The sequence below is a fragment of the Microcebus murinus genome, chromosome 8 (genome assembly GCF_040939455.1).
Source record: "Microcebus murinus isolate Inina chromosome 8, M.murinus_Inina_mat1.0, whole genome shotgun sequence".
Lineage (NCBI taxonomy): Eukaryota > Metazoa > Chordata > Mammalia > Primates > Cheirogaleidae > Microcebus > Microcebus murinus.
In genome coordinates this window covers 93,926,283-93,943,330 of record NC_134111.1, presented here as the reverse complement: position 1 = coordinate 93,943,330, position 17,048 = coordinate 93,926,283, and the positions used below count along the sequence as shown (strand labels likewise).

Here is a 17,048-nt window from a genome sequence, read left to right as displayed (position 1 = left end):
GTAGTAAACCTTTTTTCTGTAAATTTAGAAAGGCTCCTTATTGGCATATTTTTAAAAGGGACTCTTAATATGCTGACTAAAATATTTCTCAGAATTAAGAAAATGTGTTTAATTGAGGGGAAAAAATCCTAGGTATTTTAATAAATGACAAGACTACTGTAAATAAAAACCAATTTGAGAGAAGTTTAGTTGACATTTAAAATAAAAAGTACAAACATTATAAAATCCAAAAATTGGTAAGACTGAAGATTTTGAAATTTACATTTTGTATTTTCAGAATTTTAATCATAGAATAAGCACATCATTCATAAATATAGAAACAGGAAAGGAGCTATTTTATTTGGAGAAAAGTTATTTCCATTGGTATTGTGTGTCAGTGTCATCCATGAGCTACTTTTCTCATGATGCTTGCAAAAAATCCTAATGTCTGGACTTCTCCCCATATCATTGAATCAGAATCTCTGAAGGATGGGTCTAGGAATATTCAAATTTAACATCATCCACAAAGTTTTCTATTGCATGCTAAAATTGGAAACACTGTCTTGGCAATTCAAGTTTGTAAGTAAATGTCATGGGTGGCTGGCATTTGTAAATATTAGAGCTTATATCTACATGTGATTTTTAATTGGAGATACTTGAGTTATTGTCTTATATAAGAAGTTATATATTTTATTTAAAATTTTATAATTTCTCTTAGATAATTCAAGTCACCAAAATACATGCATATAGCTACATGTGCATGTGTGTGTATTTGTGTGTGTATATATATAGGTACACATACACACATATACATACACATGCAAAGAAGTTAGGGTTTCCTCAGGTTTCTTGTGCTACCATAAAGTTTTGTCAGGATCTTGAGTCGCTGTGAGTGGGACCATACTAGAGAATAGTGGCATATCAAGGGAAGAGAGTATAAAGGACCAAAACCAAGAACTCTACCTTCCTTCACTGGGATTGAAAACTGAATTGGAGACTTGCTTTGGGGAGGACACACCCAACTTCTGTGTGAAACGTGGAAGGCCAAGGGCTGAGAACAGGACACCCTTCACATGAAGGGTGGATTTTCCTTGATGGCACAGTGAAGACTAGAAATACAGTGGTTAAGGCTGGGCACAATGGCTCATGCCTGTAATCCCAGCACTTTGGGAGACCAAGGTGGGAGGATTCCTTGAGGCCAGGTGTTCAGGACCAACCTGGGCAACATAACAAGGCCCCATCTCTACAAAAAAAAAAAAAAAAAAGAAAGAAAAACTAGCCCAGTGGTCATGCATCTGTATCCCAGCTACTGGGGAGGCTGAGGCAGGAAGATAGCCTGAACCCAGGAGTTTGAGGTTGCAGTGAGCTATGATAATGCCACTGCACTCTAACCCAGGCAACGGAGCAAGACCTTGTCTCAAAAAAATAATAAAGAAATACAGTGGTTAAAAGAAAGGGAATGATAGTGGGGACTGGTGACCTTAAAATTTGCTATTAAACATGGTAAATAATAAGCCACTGCAGTTTCAAAGTGAGACATCAGACACATCCTGGAAAAGAATTAGATAAGTAAGTTTAAATCAACTTGGAAAAAAAAAGATTAAAGGCCCTTCAATTGCAATTAAAACTAATTAACATATCCTTATTAGAAATGTAATTTAGATTTTTCCGAACCTTAACAAAATAATATATTTGACTGTAGAAAACCACTGCTGTTGCCACTCTTATATGATCCACTCTTATTCTCTCTAATTATGTGCTCCAGTTAAAAATATAGTATATCAGGATTCATTTCTGATTTTAAGTTCTTAAACTTTAAGTAAACTGCATAAAAGTAGAGAAAAATTTTAATTAGTATAACCTTTGATGTTTTATAGTAGAGAAGTTTGTTATACAGCATCTCTAATAATTTTTATAACACAAAGTTTTTTACTAAAAACAGAAATAATACATGAATTCATTTGAACAATAATATTTTCCCCCATTGGGTCTTGTCAGCAAATGACTAACCTTATTTTATAAAAAATAATTCACTATATCACTGACGAGTTTTTGCTATACTTTTGGAAAGTAAGAGTGGGTCATGGAAGGGGCGTTAGCTGTTAATTTAACACATACCAAGCTTTGAGTGTGGCCTCACTCAGGCCAGAAGCATAACCTTTCTGTGTGTAATTTAAATATGGTACTTTGGGCCAAATTGATTGGCCCAATCAAGCTGTCACTCTGGGTTTTTCTATGGCATGTGTTTTGCCAACATTTTTTTTTTTTTGGTCTTATGTGCCTTTGGTGGAGCCTGCCAGTTTGACCCCACTTGGCACCATGATCTTTTGTCACATACTGGGTTACTTAGCACGTTTACATAACCTGCCTGGCCTGTGAAGGCATTTGAGCCTGTGACTCCTGGAGTAAGGTCTGTTCCAATTCCAAAGTTGTCACAAATATGACTTGCTGATCCACCAGGGGTCAGTACACCAAGCATTATCACCCCGATATCAATGTGAATTGAACCAAGAATAAAATTTAGAAAGCGTAGAAAAGCCAAATATCTTTTGAAATTTGCATATGCCCATAATTAAAAAAAATTTTTTTTCCTTCCAGGCAAGTTGCCATTCTTGTTTACTTTGCACTGCTTTGGTCCTTCCCTCTGAGGACCAGAAACTCAGCAGTCACTAATTCTAATTTCTCTTCAAGACAACTCCATAAGTTAACATTCTGACCCATCTCCCTTGCACAAAACCCATATCAAAGACAGATAGCCTATAAAAAAAGAAAAATGTTAAGATAGAGTTTGGATTAAAAACAAATTATTTCAGGGACCACAAATTGATCAGAAATGCCATGCAATCCACAGAGCCAAAGCCACACAACAATCCTCATTAAAATAATTATTAAAGAATATACCTCAGTAAAAAGAAAAAGGAATGTAGAGGAAAGATATGGAATACAAAAAATGGGGGGAAGCATGAAAATTGATGAAATGAAAACAAATGTTCATTAACTACTGACTATAAAAAAATCTCAATTTTTGTTTTGTTTCAAGAAGTACAAAACTGAAATTCTAGATAACAATAAAGAGGAAATGTGAGTGGATAGTTAAAGTGTACAAAGGGCTCTTTTGCTGTTGTTCAGGACAAAAATAAAATTAGTGAGTCTACGGCCACACCACCCTGAACGCGCCCGATCTCGTCTGATCTCGGAAGCTAAGCAGGGTCGGGCCTGGTTAGTACTTGGATGGGAGACTGCCTGGGAATACCGGGTGCCGTAGGCTTAAAAAAAAATAAATAAATAAAAAATAAAATAATAAAATAAAAATAATAATAATAATAAAAAAAATAAAATTAGTGAGCATTTTGGATTATTTAGAAAAGTATATAGCATAATATATATGTTACATAATTAAAGGTAAACAGTCAAAATATGAAAACAAAATCAATAGGTTCCAAACCAAAAATGGTGTAAATATAGAAAGCTTCACTAATTTAATAGACTGTAAAAAGGGGGAAGCAAAGAAACAAAGACAAATGAAGGTGAACAGAAAATCAAAACTAAGAAGGTAGAAATAATTTCAAACCTATCAATTCTATAAAATTTGAAAATAGAATAAGCTCATTACAAAAAGTAAGAGACTATATAATTAAAATTTTTAAAAATTCTAGGCATAGTATCTTAGTCCATTAAGGCTGCTATAATAAAACCATATACTAGGTATCAACAACAGAAATTTATTTTTCACAATTCTGGAGGCCAGGAAGTCTGCCACCAAGGCACCAGCAGATTCACTTTCTGGTGGAGCTCACTTTAGGTTTCACAGATGGTGCCTTCCAGCTGTGTGTTCACATGGTAGAAAGGCAAGGCCACTCTCTGGAGCTGCTTTTACTAATTCAGTCTTAAACCTAATCACCTCTCAGAGGGCCCACCTCCTAATACCACCACATTGGTGATTAGGTTTCAACATACAAAATTTGGAGAGACAACATTCAGACCATAGCACAAAGTCTTCTCCTAGAAGATACAAATAAAATTAACAAGATGAATTGAAACTGAAAAGATGGAAAAACTTGTCCCATGCAAATAATCATCTAATAATAAACGTAAAAAGCTAGAATAGCAATCTCAATTTCAGACAAAATATAATTTATAGAAAAAACATGAACGAAGAAGGAAAGAACTTAATAGTAAAAGGAACATATAGTACTCATGAACTTATATGCACCTAAAAAGTAGCTGGGAAATCTAGAAGGCAAAAATAAAATTACATAAGGAATATAGACAAACCTATAGTATATTGGAAGATTATAACACACTTCTGTAAGATACTGACTGGTTACTTAATTTTAAAAAGTGTAAGGATAAAATAAAATTAACAAACTTTATGTAATGGATTATTTTCAAAAGCACTTTCAAAATTCACCACACAATAGATAATAAAATCTAAAACACCCAAAAACCAAAATTTAACACAGACCACATTAATTCTCTGTCCACATTGAAATGAAGTGAGAATTCAACAATAAAAATAGTAAAACAAATAAACATAAGTACTAATAAAGTACTATGTAATATACATACATTAGGAAACTCTCAAATGCACGCCTAAATAACTTGTGGATTAAAAAGGAGATCACCAAGGACATTAACATTTAAGACCAGAATGATTATAAATTTGTTACATATCAAAATTTGTGGAATGCAGCAAAACAGTTATTAGAATTACATTTTGTAGGCTAAAATGTAAGTTTTGAAGAAGAAACAAATGAGAAAGGCACTCAAGAAGTTAGCAAAGATTATGGCAGGGCGCTGTGGCTCATGCCTGTAATCCTAGCTCTCTGGGAGGCCGAGGCCGGGGGATCATTTGAGCTCAGGAGTTCAAAACCAACCTGAGCAAGAGCGAGACCCCATCTCTACCATAAGTAGAAACAAATTAAGTGGCAAACTAATATATATAGAAAAAACTAGCCGGACATGGTGGCGCATGCCTGTAGTCTCAGCTACTCAGGAGGCTGAGGCAGGAGGATTGCTTGAGCCCAGGAGTTTGAGGTTGCTGTGAGCTAGGCTGATGCCATGGCACTCACTGTAGCCTGGGCAACGAAGTGAGACTCTATCTAAAAAACAACAACAACAACAAAAAAAAAGAAGTTAGCAAAGATTAAATAAAAAGAAAGAAGAAAGGAATTTAAAAGAATAGCAGAAAGAAGTATGAAAGAAATTGGAGATCAACACAATCAAAAACTCATTTTTTGGCTAAAATAAAAAAATAGAAAACAATATAAGAGTAAAGGCATATGGGACACACAAACAATAGTAGGAATTAAAAAGGAGGCTATATCTATAGATTTAGTGGGGATTTTAAAAACTATACATTAACATTAAAAACCTTAATAAAATATTTACTTTTCTTAAAAAAAAATTAGAACTCCATAAACTGTTCCAGACAAAGAAATTCTGAATAAACCAATAGCCATGACAGAAATTAAATTAGCTATCAAAAGGTTCTTCCAGCATTCTCCCTCATCCCTTCCAAAAAAACACCAGGCCAGATGATTCTATATAGAGGGTCTTACCAATTGGACCTTGTATGAACATTTGTCCTATTCTGTGAACTAAAATAAAATCTTAAGCTCTCCAGCCGGCTAAATGGACCCCCCTCTTGGCCAACGGGACCCTCCCAGAAAAAACCCTTAAAGCTGAGTTGCTGGCCATGTGGAGAAGGGAGGTCAGACAAGCCTCATTATTGCCTGTCCCTTTTGAAGTTATTTGTCATAACAATAAGATACAAAATCATTAACAAGCCTAAGACCATGCACGACAAAGGTTAAACCACACCTGCAGGTCATCAATTTACTTAACAGATCACTTGAGTCTTGGTATAGTCTGGAAGCTTGTTTCTGATTAACAGACTTCCTTATCTTAACTTAAAATATTCCAAGTCTCTAGACAAAGCTTCATTTCTTTAACCAATTACAAATCAAAGAATCTTTAAACCCACCTATAACCTATAATTCCCCATTTCAATATGTTCTGCCTTTTGGGGCCAAATCAATGTAAACCTTCCATGTATTGATTTATGACTTCATGTGTAATTCCTGTCTCCCCTAAATGTATAAAACCAAACAGTAACCCAACCATGGCAAGGCCACTTGCTCAAGGATTGTTGGGGGTGGCTCTCCAGACCATGGTCACACATATTCAGCTCAGAATAAACCTTTTAAAATTATTTTACAGAGTTTGGGTTTTTTCTGTTGACATATCGTAAACCATTATAGAGAGAGGGGGAAAAAAAAAAAAGAGGGTGAGTTACCCAGCTATTTTTATGAGGCTCATATAACCTTGGTACCAAGACAGGACAAAGATAGTACAAAAAGAGAAAGTCACAGGCAAATTACACATTTGATATGAATGCAAAAACCCTAATTAAAATACTAACAAATCAAATTCAGTTTTATATATATCCAAGAGGCCAAAGTGGAAGCTTTTTCTTTTTTTAATGTTCTTCCCTTTTCTTCACCCCCATCAAAGTGGAAGCTTTAATGCATATTTGACCTGGCTCTGGAAATCACACCCCGATGTCTTCTCTTGGTCACCCGTGCCAGCCCTGATTCAGTGCAGTTTTACAAATTAAAATTCTACATAGCTTATTAGATTCTCTAAGAAATGCTATAGTAAATTGTTTAATGTTTTAAAATTTTTTATTTTGAGATAATTATGGATTCACTTAAGAAATAACATAGTATATATTACTCTAGTATATATAATAAAATAAATAAAAAATAATCAGAGATATCCTATTTACCCTTCATCCAAACCCTCTAACAGTAATATCTTGCAAAACTATAGTACAATAGCACAACCAGAATATTTGCACTGATACAGCCAAGATGTAGAACAGTTCTTACACTGTAAGGATACCTCATGTTTCCCTGTTACTTCAGTTTTTTAAAAAAGTCCAGTATTTGTTTAATCTGTTTGACTATGGAACCCTTTTATTCACCTAACACGTACTGACTCCTACAGAGTGCACTCTGGAAAATGCTATTTTTGGTCTTTAGTAGAAGACAGTATTAAGGAACCCAGTGCTCATGGCACCTTAGAGATCAGACAAACCCTTTGTAAAAACATCTTTTTGAACTTTTCCAGCGTTCAGTCTGTGACGGAACTCTGATTTGTCTCTTGAGACCCAGTAGTGACAGCCCTGTCACAAGTGGTCTGGCTTCCCTTTCTAGTCGGGAATGGGTGGCTCGTGGCTTTTGCAGGCAAGGTTGGATAATATCCTTGAGCCTCCAGTTCCAGGCACAGGTTGCAGGGGAGCTGGGGGAAGCCTTCCCAGGGGCTTCTGGGACTGGGTGGGAGGGAGACTCAGAAATTCCTAAGTCCCATTTCAGTTCTTAAGAGCCCATGCTTCTGACTACAGTTCACGACTTTTGAGTTCTCTCTTCCTACTTCCCACCTCTTGAATCTCTTCAAAATGTCTCAGTACTTAAAAGACAAGCTGGGTGGTCTTTCCTCCACCACATGATGTCACTCTAAGAAAATTAATAACTCCCACAGAGCCTGGCTGTGGTTTTTACATGTCGAAGCTATCTGAGACTTAGCATTATAAAACTGGGAACTCCTGAAGTTAGCTGCCTCCAGTTTGGTGCTTATCTCACTTGAGATCATCTCACAGAATACCAGCTACCTGGTCTGGTGGAGGCCGCACCCCTACCGGGTGAGGACTTTGGGGTTGAGGAAGAGAACCCCCTAAGGACTAGATACAGGTCATCTCTGAATCAAACCTGCAGAAGAGCAGATGCTTCGGGAGGAAGGGAAGAACGAAAAAAATTATAAAACCGAAACCCAGAGCTCTTACAAGTTAATTTGCATTTTGTTTTTAGAGCGGAGCAAGATGCCGTGAACTGCAGAACGGTTCAGGGGTGGCTTTGCAGCGACAGGGGTAGTGGGCGCCACGGAGGTCCCTGCTTCTCTGAGCTGTAGGTCGCGTTACTTGCTGGGCCCAGGGGACTGAGCTGAAACCCAGCCGTGCGCAGCCCCCGGCAGGCAGGTGGAGGGCTGAGGAAGACAAGCCTCAAAGGCTGGGCCTCCGGGTGAGACCGCTTTGACGTTGTGCCGGCATGAGGAGCCACAGGTTGTTCTAGGGGAGGGTCCTGGCCAAAGCGGTATTGCTTAATGAGCTGGCGGACCGGGTGGTGCCGCCTGCGATTCCTGAGAAAATAATTATGATAGAGGAGACAGGCGAGCCACCATTAAATACCGAGCTCGGCCTAGAGTCCTAATTCCATCCTTACCGCCGCTGCTCGGGGAGCCTGCTGGGACAGGCCCCTTCCCCGCGGGCCCCTGCGCGCCTGGGCGGACCGTTCCCAGGCGGCCTCGGCCCTCCTGTCTTTGGCTCTTGGTTCTGGGGCGGGGGGGGGGGGCCATGCAGTCTCAGGAGGTGACCCCGACTGGGCCGCGGCGGCAGTGGCCCGGTTTGGAGTCCCGAGGGGACCGGGAGGGAACAGCTCGCGGCCTCCAGGGGGACCGAGAGCGCAGAGCCCGGCGGATCTGGCGGAGAGGCCGCAGCCAGCCGTGGTCCCCGCGGATTCATCGGCCGGGCTCGCGGGTCGCCCGGACAAGGGCGCGGCGGGGCGGGTCCCCGTGGGAAGCAGCGCGACTCCGCCCGGGCTCCCGACCCGCGGCTCCCCGCGTCCTTCCTCTCCCTCGCTGGCTCTGCATCCTGGGTCTCCGGTTTTGTTTCGTCGCCTGGTTTAGTTTGGACTGGTTCCTGAATCCTGAGTTAGGCCTCCCATTTGGAATCCCCCCAACCCATCGCTTCTGAGCTCAGAGCCCTTCTCCTTCCTCATCTTTCACAGCACACGGGGGTCGCTTTGCACCCCCACGAAGCCGTGCAAATACTAACCAGCTGCTCCCCACCACCCCCGGGTCCCACCCCGCCCCCATGGCCGTCAGAAAAAGATCTAGTAGCAAGGTTAGAACCCGGTTCTCTGACAGGCTCTCAAACTGGGCTCAGTGGGTGCCCTGAGCCCCACCCATCCGCTTTGGACGCATGTTTGTGGAAATCCATTCTCTCCATCTCTATTTTCCCCCTGGTGGTTATAACGCTGTCTTCCTCTAGGTACTGAAAAGCGTTTTCCTTCTTTCCTCATTGTACTAAAAGGTGCCAGCATTATTGTTAGAGGAAAAGGTAAAGAGGAAGGGAGGGGGGTAGCTGGGGCGAAGCCACTTGTATTGAATGACAAGCCAGCAGCCGCCGCAGGGAGGACCCAATGCCTGGGCCAGAAGAGATCGTGGAACTTAAGTAAACTGCTAAACTGCAGAATGGAACGTGGTGATTCTCCCTTCCCCTTTCTAATTTGGGTCGATCAGGTTTTGTTTTATAAAGTCCACATTGTTACAGGTTACTTATGCATTGCTGACCCAATGAAAAGAAAGATCCAAATGGGACTTTGCCATTTGCTTGCCAAACTAACACCTTGGAGAAAATGGTTCAAGTTAGAGAGAGGAGCTGTCCCCAAGAACCTCAGCACCTGGGGAGTGGAAGGTAAACTGCAGGAATGAGAAGGCGCTTACCCCTTTGAATCTTGACACTGATGAACAGGGATTGAGTTCAAGTGAGCGCGTTAAGTAGCTAGGGAATGTCACATAGAGCAGGTCCCCAACAGGTAAACATGATGCAGAAGGGTCATTATTGCACCGCTTTAAGCTGGAGAGGATTAGGCAAAAGAAAAAGAAAAATGGGGAAAAAACTTTAAAATGTCAAGTTGAACTGAGTGAAGGAAGGCAATTATGAGTAAACCCAATTCAGGAACTGGATTTTCATGGACTGGATAATTGTGTGCAAGCCAAAGACAGGCAATGTATGTGGCTTTAATGATAAGCCATACAAAGTATTTTGTAGACTGAAGATATTCATCCCATCTCTCTGCTTTGGAATATGACTTTGTAGGAGAACACGGAAGTTGGGGTCCAAAGAAATCAATTCAATCCTGCCTCAGGCCTTTCCAAGCTGAGGGTTGCAGGGGTGGGCAAGGTAATGACTTTTCAGAGCCTCGGCCTCTTCATCTGCTAAATAGGATTGCTATGAGAATGAAATGACACAAAGTGCCTATGTACACCTGGGTAGCTGCTATTAACAAGTATAATTGTCATTGAAATTAGTATTTATAACAATAAACTATTTTTGTAGAAATTATGCCACAGCTTTAATAAGCACTCAGTAAATGTTTTTAGGCTGGGCACGGTGGATCACGCCTATAATCTCAACGCTTTGAAAGGCAAAGGCAGGAGGATCATGTGAAGCCAGAAGTTCAAGACTAGCCTGAGCAACATGGTGAGACCCCATCTCTACAAAATTTTTTTTAAAAAATTAGCTGGGCGTGGTGGCAGGCACCTGTAGTTCTAGTTACTCAAGAGGCTGAGGCAGGAGGTTCTCTTGAGCCTAGAGGTTTGAGGTTTCAGTAAGCTATGGTCATGGCACTATATTCCAGCCTGGGTGACAGAGCAAGATTGACCCTGTCTCTTAAAAAAAAAATTTTTTTTCTTAAATAAACAAAGGACCCTAATTCATTAATAATACTGTCTATGTCTTACATATAGTCACATACTTCCTATTTTATTCAAAAGACAGTACAATTATCTCTGGGTAGGTTTAGTTCCAGGACACCCCTTGGAAATAAAAATCCAAGGATGTTCAAGTCCCTCATATAAAATATTGTAGTATTTGCATATAATCTACATACATCCTCACATATAATTTTAATCATCACTAGATTACTTATAAGACCTAGTACAATGTAAATGCTATGTAAATAGTTGTATTGTTTAGAGACTAATAAGGAAAAAAGCCTGTACATGTTCAGTCCAGATGCAACTATCCATTTTTTCCCCAAGTATTTTCAACCCACAGTTGGTTGAATCTGTGGATATGGAGCCCATGAATACAAAGGGCTAAAGGGCTGACCGTGTTACACAACAGGTTGATTTTACTTAAGAGTAATAGAAAAGTTTACATACTGCTGTAACAAATTTGTAATCAAATTTATGATTGATTAAAGTGAAAGAATGAGAAAGGGGAACATAGTCAGGACTGTGCAGAGAAACACCTTGTCCTTCAAAGTCCATTTTGATTTCGGGTGTTTCACAATTTTTCTTGTCATTCTCAGGGGCAGCATTTAGCCTTTCAAGGGTGCAAAGTTGGTTTGGAATGTCAGAAAAAAGTGGAAGCTATTCTTCCTGCTTCTGGAATTTTCACATCTCAGGTGTGATAGGGAAGAGGAAGAATAATTAAATAATAAGTAAATTAATTTTGCTCTCATTTTGCTCATGGGGCCGTACAGTGGGATTTACATGACAAAGGATGAGTTTATATTATAAAGAAGCCCTTTAGCCATTTTACAACTGAATTCTCTTAGGCAAAAGCTTGCTGCAAAGACTTGCCTTGACTCACTGAAGGTTATTAATATTTATAAAAGATCCCAATTCTACGTAAAACTGAGTGAACAGTGCTACGATGAATGCTGCGTGGAGTGAATATCAAAGGATTGGGTAGGTGGGAGGGTGTGGTGAGGGGGCACAGCTCAGGGGAATGTATGGACAAAAGCTTGACGTAGGGGTTGTGGCAGAGGAGAGAAGTGTGCTGTAGTCAAGAGTGGAGTGACTTATATATCACTGTGACCATCCTAGTGATGGTGTAGAGTTGGGAGATGGAAGAATTTGTGCTGGGATTAGAAATTAGCTCATAAATGCAAAGAGGCCAGAGTGCTTAGCCATGCTGAACAGGGCAGGAGGGAAAAGGAATGTGCAGCTATGAATGAGCCTTAAAGCCCTGAACAGGAATTATATGGTGATGCAAAGGGCAAATGAGAAGAAGAATGACAAGATTCAAAAGAAAGTCAATTGTGTCTTCTGTGGCAGCTCCAGGATTTCCAGTGCAGCGAATGATTTGGGACAGCCACCTCCTTAGGGACATCTCGGAGTATTTGCCTGGAAGCTGCAGCTCAAACATACTGATTTTAGTTAGATTGCAGATTTATGTGGAGTGGCTGACTGTAGATTATGGAAATAGTGGTGGCTAAAACACTCCTCCTTCCCACACTGTCTCTTATATCATTGGGATCCTTTAAATTATAAGAGGAAGAAGAGGGAGGGAGGAGAAGGAAAATAGAGGAGGGAGGAAGAAGAAGGAACTGTATTAGGTTTTCCAGGAAAATAGAACCGATAGGATATATATGTATATAATGCATGTATACGATGATATTTATTATGAGGAATTGATTCATGCAATAACGGGGGCTGGGAAGTCCCATGATCTGCCCTCTGCAAGCTGGAGACCCAGGAAAGCCGGTGGTGTAGATTCCAGTCGGAGTGTGAAGGCATGAGAACCAGGAGCACCGATGGTGTAAGTCTCAGTCCAAGGGGAGGAGAAGACCAAAGTCTCAGCTCCAGCAGTTATGCAGCTAGAGAGAGAATTCAACCTTTGTCCACCTTTCTGTTCTACTCAGCCTCAGTGGGTTGGGTGATGCCCACACACACTGGGGAGGGCCAGCTGTTTTATTCAGTCCACAGATTCAAATGCTAATCTCTTCAGAAACACCCTCACAGGCACACCCAGAAATAATGCTTAAAACCAGATATCTGGGCAGCACATGGCCCAGTCAAGTTGACACATAAAATTAACCTTATGGTAATTGCAAAAGATGTAGTTTTATTATAAAGATATGAGGGTGGTTATAGCCCTAGTTTCTTCCTACAGAAACCTGGCATGCCTCACAGAGGCCATAAAAGAATCATGGTTGGAGGCGCAGAATGCAGGAACCAGGTACCAGGTTGCCGTAGGCACCTTTTATCATCCTCCACTGTGGCGACTGGGAGTCTCTGCTCTGTCCCTTTTGCTGCTGCTCACCAAAGCACCGAGTCCTCTGCTACCAATCCTCCTTCTGGGGTCTCTGATATCTACTGTCTTTGTGTTGCCTATTCGTGTCTTCCTAGAATATCCAACTGGTCCAGTTTGGTCTCCATGAGGTGAGACTAGGCTGTCCACCCCTCATGGGGGCAGGGAAGGGGTGTCACTCTGGAAGACTGGGCTTTAGGAAATGTCTGAGGCTGTTCCCTCTGCAGGAGCCTGTAGGAGGGGCCTCCACAGAAGGGACTGAGGCTTCCCCAGGAAATGTGCTGTTTTCTACTCTGCAGGTGAGCACAGATTAGGGGCACAAAGACCAGGAAGCATCAAATTCCCCCTTGGTCTCAGCACCCACTGAATATGTGGATAGGAAAGGGCCTAAGAGTGTATGAGGAAGATTCTCCATCTCGAAGAAAAAACTCTTGTCTTAGTCATTTTCTGCTGCTTATAATGGAATACCTGAAACTGGATAATTTATAAAGAAGAGGAATTTGTTTATTACAATCATGGAGGCTGGGAAGTCCAAGGCTGAGCAGGTGCATCTGGTGAGAGCCTCATTGCTGGTGGGGACTCTCTGCGGAGTCCAGAGACAATATGGCAAGAGGGCTGAGCTTGCTGATGTATTAGGTCTCTCTTCCTCTACTTATAAAGCCACCAGCTCCACTCCCATGATAAGGCATTAATCTGTTAGCCCATTAATCCATGAAGGCATTAATCCATTTATGAGCACAGAGCCTTCACAATCCAGTCACCTCTTAAAGGCCCACCTCTCAATACTGCCACACTGGGGATTAAATTTCAACATGAGTTTTGGAGGGGATATTCCAACCACAACACACCCATTACAACATTATTGGTGGGTCATTCAGCCTCATTCAGTACTAAGCACATTCCCTGCTCACAGAATAACACATATTCACTGCTTCTCACCAATGGGATGAAATGAGCACTCTTAATATAACTGGCCACATCTTGGGAATGAATCATCTGTTTCCATATAACTAACTGCTCCCAGACTTGGTGGACTTAAAGCAACCACCATTTTATTTGTTCAGATCCTGTGGGTTGGGGATTGAGGTGGTTTGTAGCAGGTCATCAGGGATGATAGAGACCTCATCCATAGAGACCTAGCTGGGCTAGGTCCCTTATGATGTTGGCTGGAGTGGTTCACGTGGGGCTGGAAGATCCAAGATGGTCTGGGGCCTTGCTGTTGGCTGTTTGCTTGGGGCTTGGAGCCCCTCTGGAAGGTGTGTCTGTCTGTCTGTCTCTCTCCATGGCCTCTCATCTTTCAGTAAGTTAGCCCAATCTTCTAAGAGGAAAAGTATGGGAGCTGCAATGTCTCTTAAGGGAGAGGCTACAAGTCCCAGTGCTACTCTGCAGCATTCTGTCAAGCAAAGCAAGTTGCAGGGACAGCCCAGATCCAAGAGGAGGGGAAGCAAACACCACCTCTGCATGGGAGGAAGTGCTGGTGGCTATCTATGCAGACTGTCTACCACAAGGATGTGACCGCATGGACAACGGCAGGCCCACCTCTTTAACTAAGCCTGACCTTCAAGTCCTTGCTTAAAACTGCCTCAAATTTCCAGTAACAGCCCAGTCAGTACTGGACATTTGTATTTGTTAGAAACTTTTTTGTACTTAGCTGAAATCTGCTTTCCGTTGCAGGGTGGTAATCTGAAATTAGGCTCTTTAAACCTTCCTGCAATTATGAAATGGACTGTTTTCCTTTTCAAGGATTGGCTCATGTTGGTTCTGGCAGAAGACCCTCATGTTAAATGGTACACACACACACACACACACACACACACACACACACCCTTTTCTGCTGTAAAATGGTTCTACCCTGGGGTAGGGAGTGTAGCGGCACAGGATAGAAGAAAATGCACCCAAAAGCCCTTGAAGTATTCTTTCTCTACAGACTATTGCACAAGGTGGTGATGCTCACATGTTCAAATAATTCTTTCTCCTCTTATTTCTCACCCTTTCAAAGAGGCTTCTTTGTAACTACTTGCCTTTTCCTATCTGCATTCAGTTGATGAACTATCCAAGAAAGAAATTTTGTCGAGTTACACCTTTCTCATTTTTGTAGAATACAAATGTATCCTGAGAAATACTCTGGAAAAGCTTGAAAGCTTGAGCCATCACAGTGGAGCAAGTGGCTCCTGGAGCTTGGATTTTCCTGGTAAACGGAATATCTAGTGCTAGGCATATCAGCTCGTGCTGGAAAATCTTAGAAAATGTACTAATTTAATTTCTTGCCTTTGTAACTACAGTATATGAAACATATTTTGTTATTGTTTCTGGAGACAGAGTCTGGCTCTGTCACCTGGGCTAGGGTACAATGGCACCATCATAGTTCACTGCAACCTCCAACTCCTGGGATCAAGCGATCCTCTTGCCTCAGCCTCCTAGAGTAGCTAGGACTATAGGTGTGTGTCACCATGCCCGGCTAATTTTTCTATTTTTTGTAGAGACCAGGTCTCACTATTGCTGGGCTGGTCTTGAACTCCTGGCCTCAAGAGATCCTCCTGCCTTGGCCTCCCAAAGTCCTAGGATTACAGGTGTGAACCATTTGAATTTTGCTTCACAAGTGAATGTCTCTCAGCTCAGTGTTAGCTTTATGAAAGTTATTTTCTGAGGTAGTTGTAGCAGGACCAAGTGCCTGAGCTGAAGGTGGAGTTCTCAGGAAGTGGCTTTGGTGACAAAGTTGAGTAGTTTAGTGCAAATTTCCTCTTTCTGACCACATTAAAGGCAACCTTTCGTTTTAAAAAAATGCTACCTACTTGGAGATTTTACTATAAACGTGAATAAATTCTTTCAACCAATTGAAGGGAAACTATTTTGTCATTATAATCATGGAGAATTTTACTCTTGTCTCATCTGACTCTTTCAAGAGGAAATCAGTGATTAATGTGGGATGGGTCTATGTCAGCACAGAATCCAGTTCTTCCTAAAAGGAAGTCCTTGAACAAAAGGGGATGTGACTTTTATTGTGCTATTATTGTAGTAAATGGACATGTCTGTCCAGACACATTCTGTTTTGGACTTCCATGTTAGTCACAACATTTATCTCTCACACATTTCCCCGTTAGACTCTTGAAACTCTCTGAAAGGTAAGATTTACGTACAGAATTATAAAAGGAAGCTCTGACCCAAGAGGGGAGGGGGGAATGGGCAATATACATAACCTTAACATTTGTACCCCATAATGAAATTTAAAAATTTTTTTAAAAAGGGATAATGAAAAAAAAAAGAATTATAAAAGTAGTTCTAGGGCTGGGTGATATTTGAATTTGATCGGATAAAGTTTAACTCTGAAGAAGTGTTATTTGATAACGTTTATTTTAAAAAGAAAACCCTCCCAATATAGTAACATTATTTGTCTGATCAAGTATGGTTTATAGAAGAAAAATTCCACGTGCATGTACCAATTTACATGTATAATCAGAAAGTGTGAGAACTAAAGATGTCCTGCAGTTATAAAAGTTAGCATCCTTCCTGTAGCTAAAAACAAAAAAATCCCACAACTGATATTGTGGATATTACATCAAATCCACATTGCTAGCAATGTGCCGAGTGCTGGAATATGGGTGTGAGCGTGGCCTGCAGGGCTCAGGGAAGGCTTTTGGAGGAAGAAATGCTAATACTGAATCCCTAAGAAAGCAGGAATTCGCCAGGTGCAAGGTGGGGATGCGGTTTAGGCCAAGACGTTTAAGAGGGAATTATAACACATGCTAGAGGCAGAGAGAGTGCAGCTTGTGGGGCAGCGGCAAGCGGGAGAGCACAGCTGGAAACCCTTCTCATGGGAAGTATGAGAGCCAGCCACAGAAAGGCTGGCTGGGGTTGTGGAACCTCTCAGTGTCAAGCCCTGGGGCTGGCATCTATTCTGCAGGGTAGACAGTGGGAACCCTGACAAGTTTTCAGCCTCTGCAAGTAAAAGTGGGGATGGTTGTGATGGGTCGTGAAGGTGAAGGTGGAGGAGGCTCGAAGAAGGTGCCCAGAGGCAAATACTCCCCGGGTAGAGGCTGATGCTGGAAGCCAGCTGGCGCTCTCTAGGTCCCAACTATCCTCCTTGCCAGGTACGTGTACCTGAAACCAGTCACTGAACTTCTCTGTGCTTCCATTTCCTCTTCTTAAAGCAAGGATGATAATATGGCCTGTCTTATAAAATCACTGG

The 17,048-nt window shown here is 41.4% G+C and overlaps 1 non-coding gene across 1 annotated transcript; it reads left to right on the top strand.

Annotated features, from left to right (window-relative positions):
• Nucleotides 1–3,128: 3,128 nt before the first annotated feature.
• Nucleotides 3,129–3,247, top strand: LOC142872573 (5S ribosomal RNA). The gene has a single exon (XR_012920830.1). It is a non-coding gene; the product is annotated as a 5S ribosomal RNA (ribosomal RNA).
• Nucleotides 3,248–17,048: the final 13,801 nt, after the last annotated feature.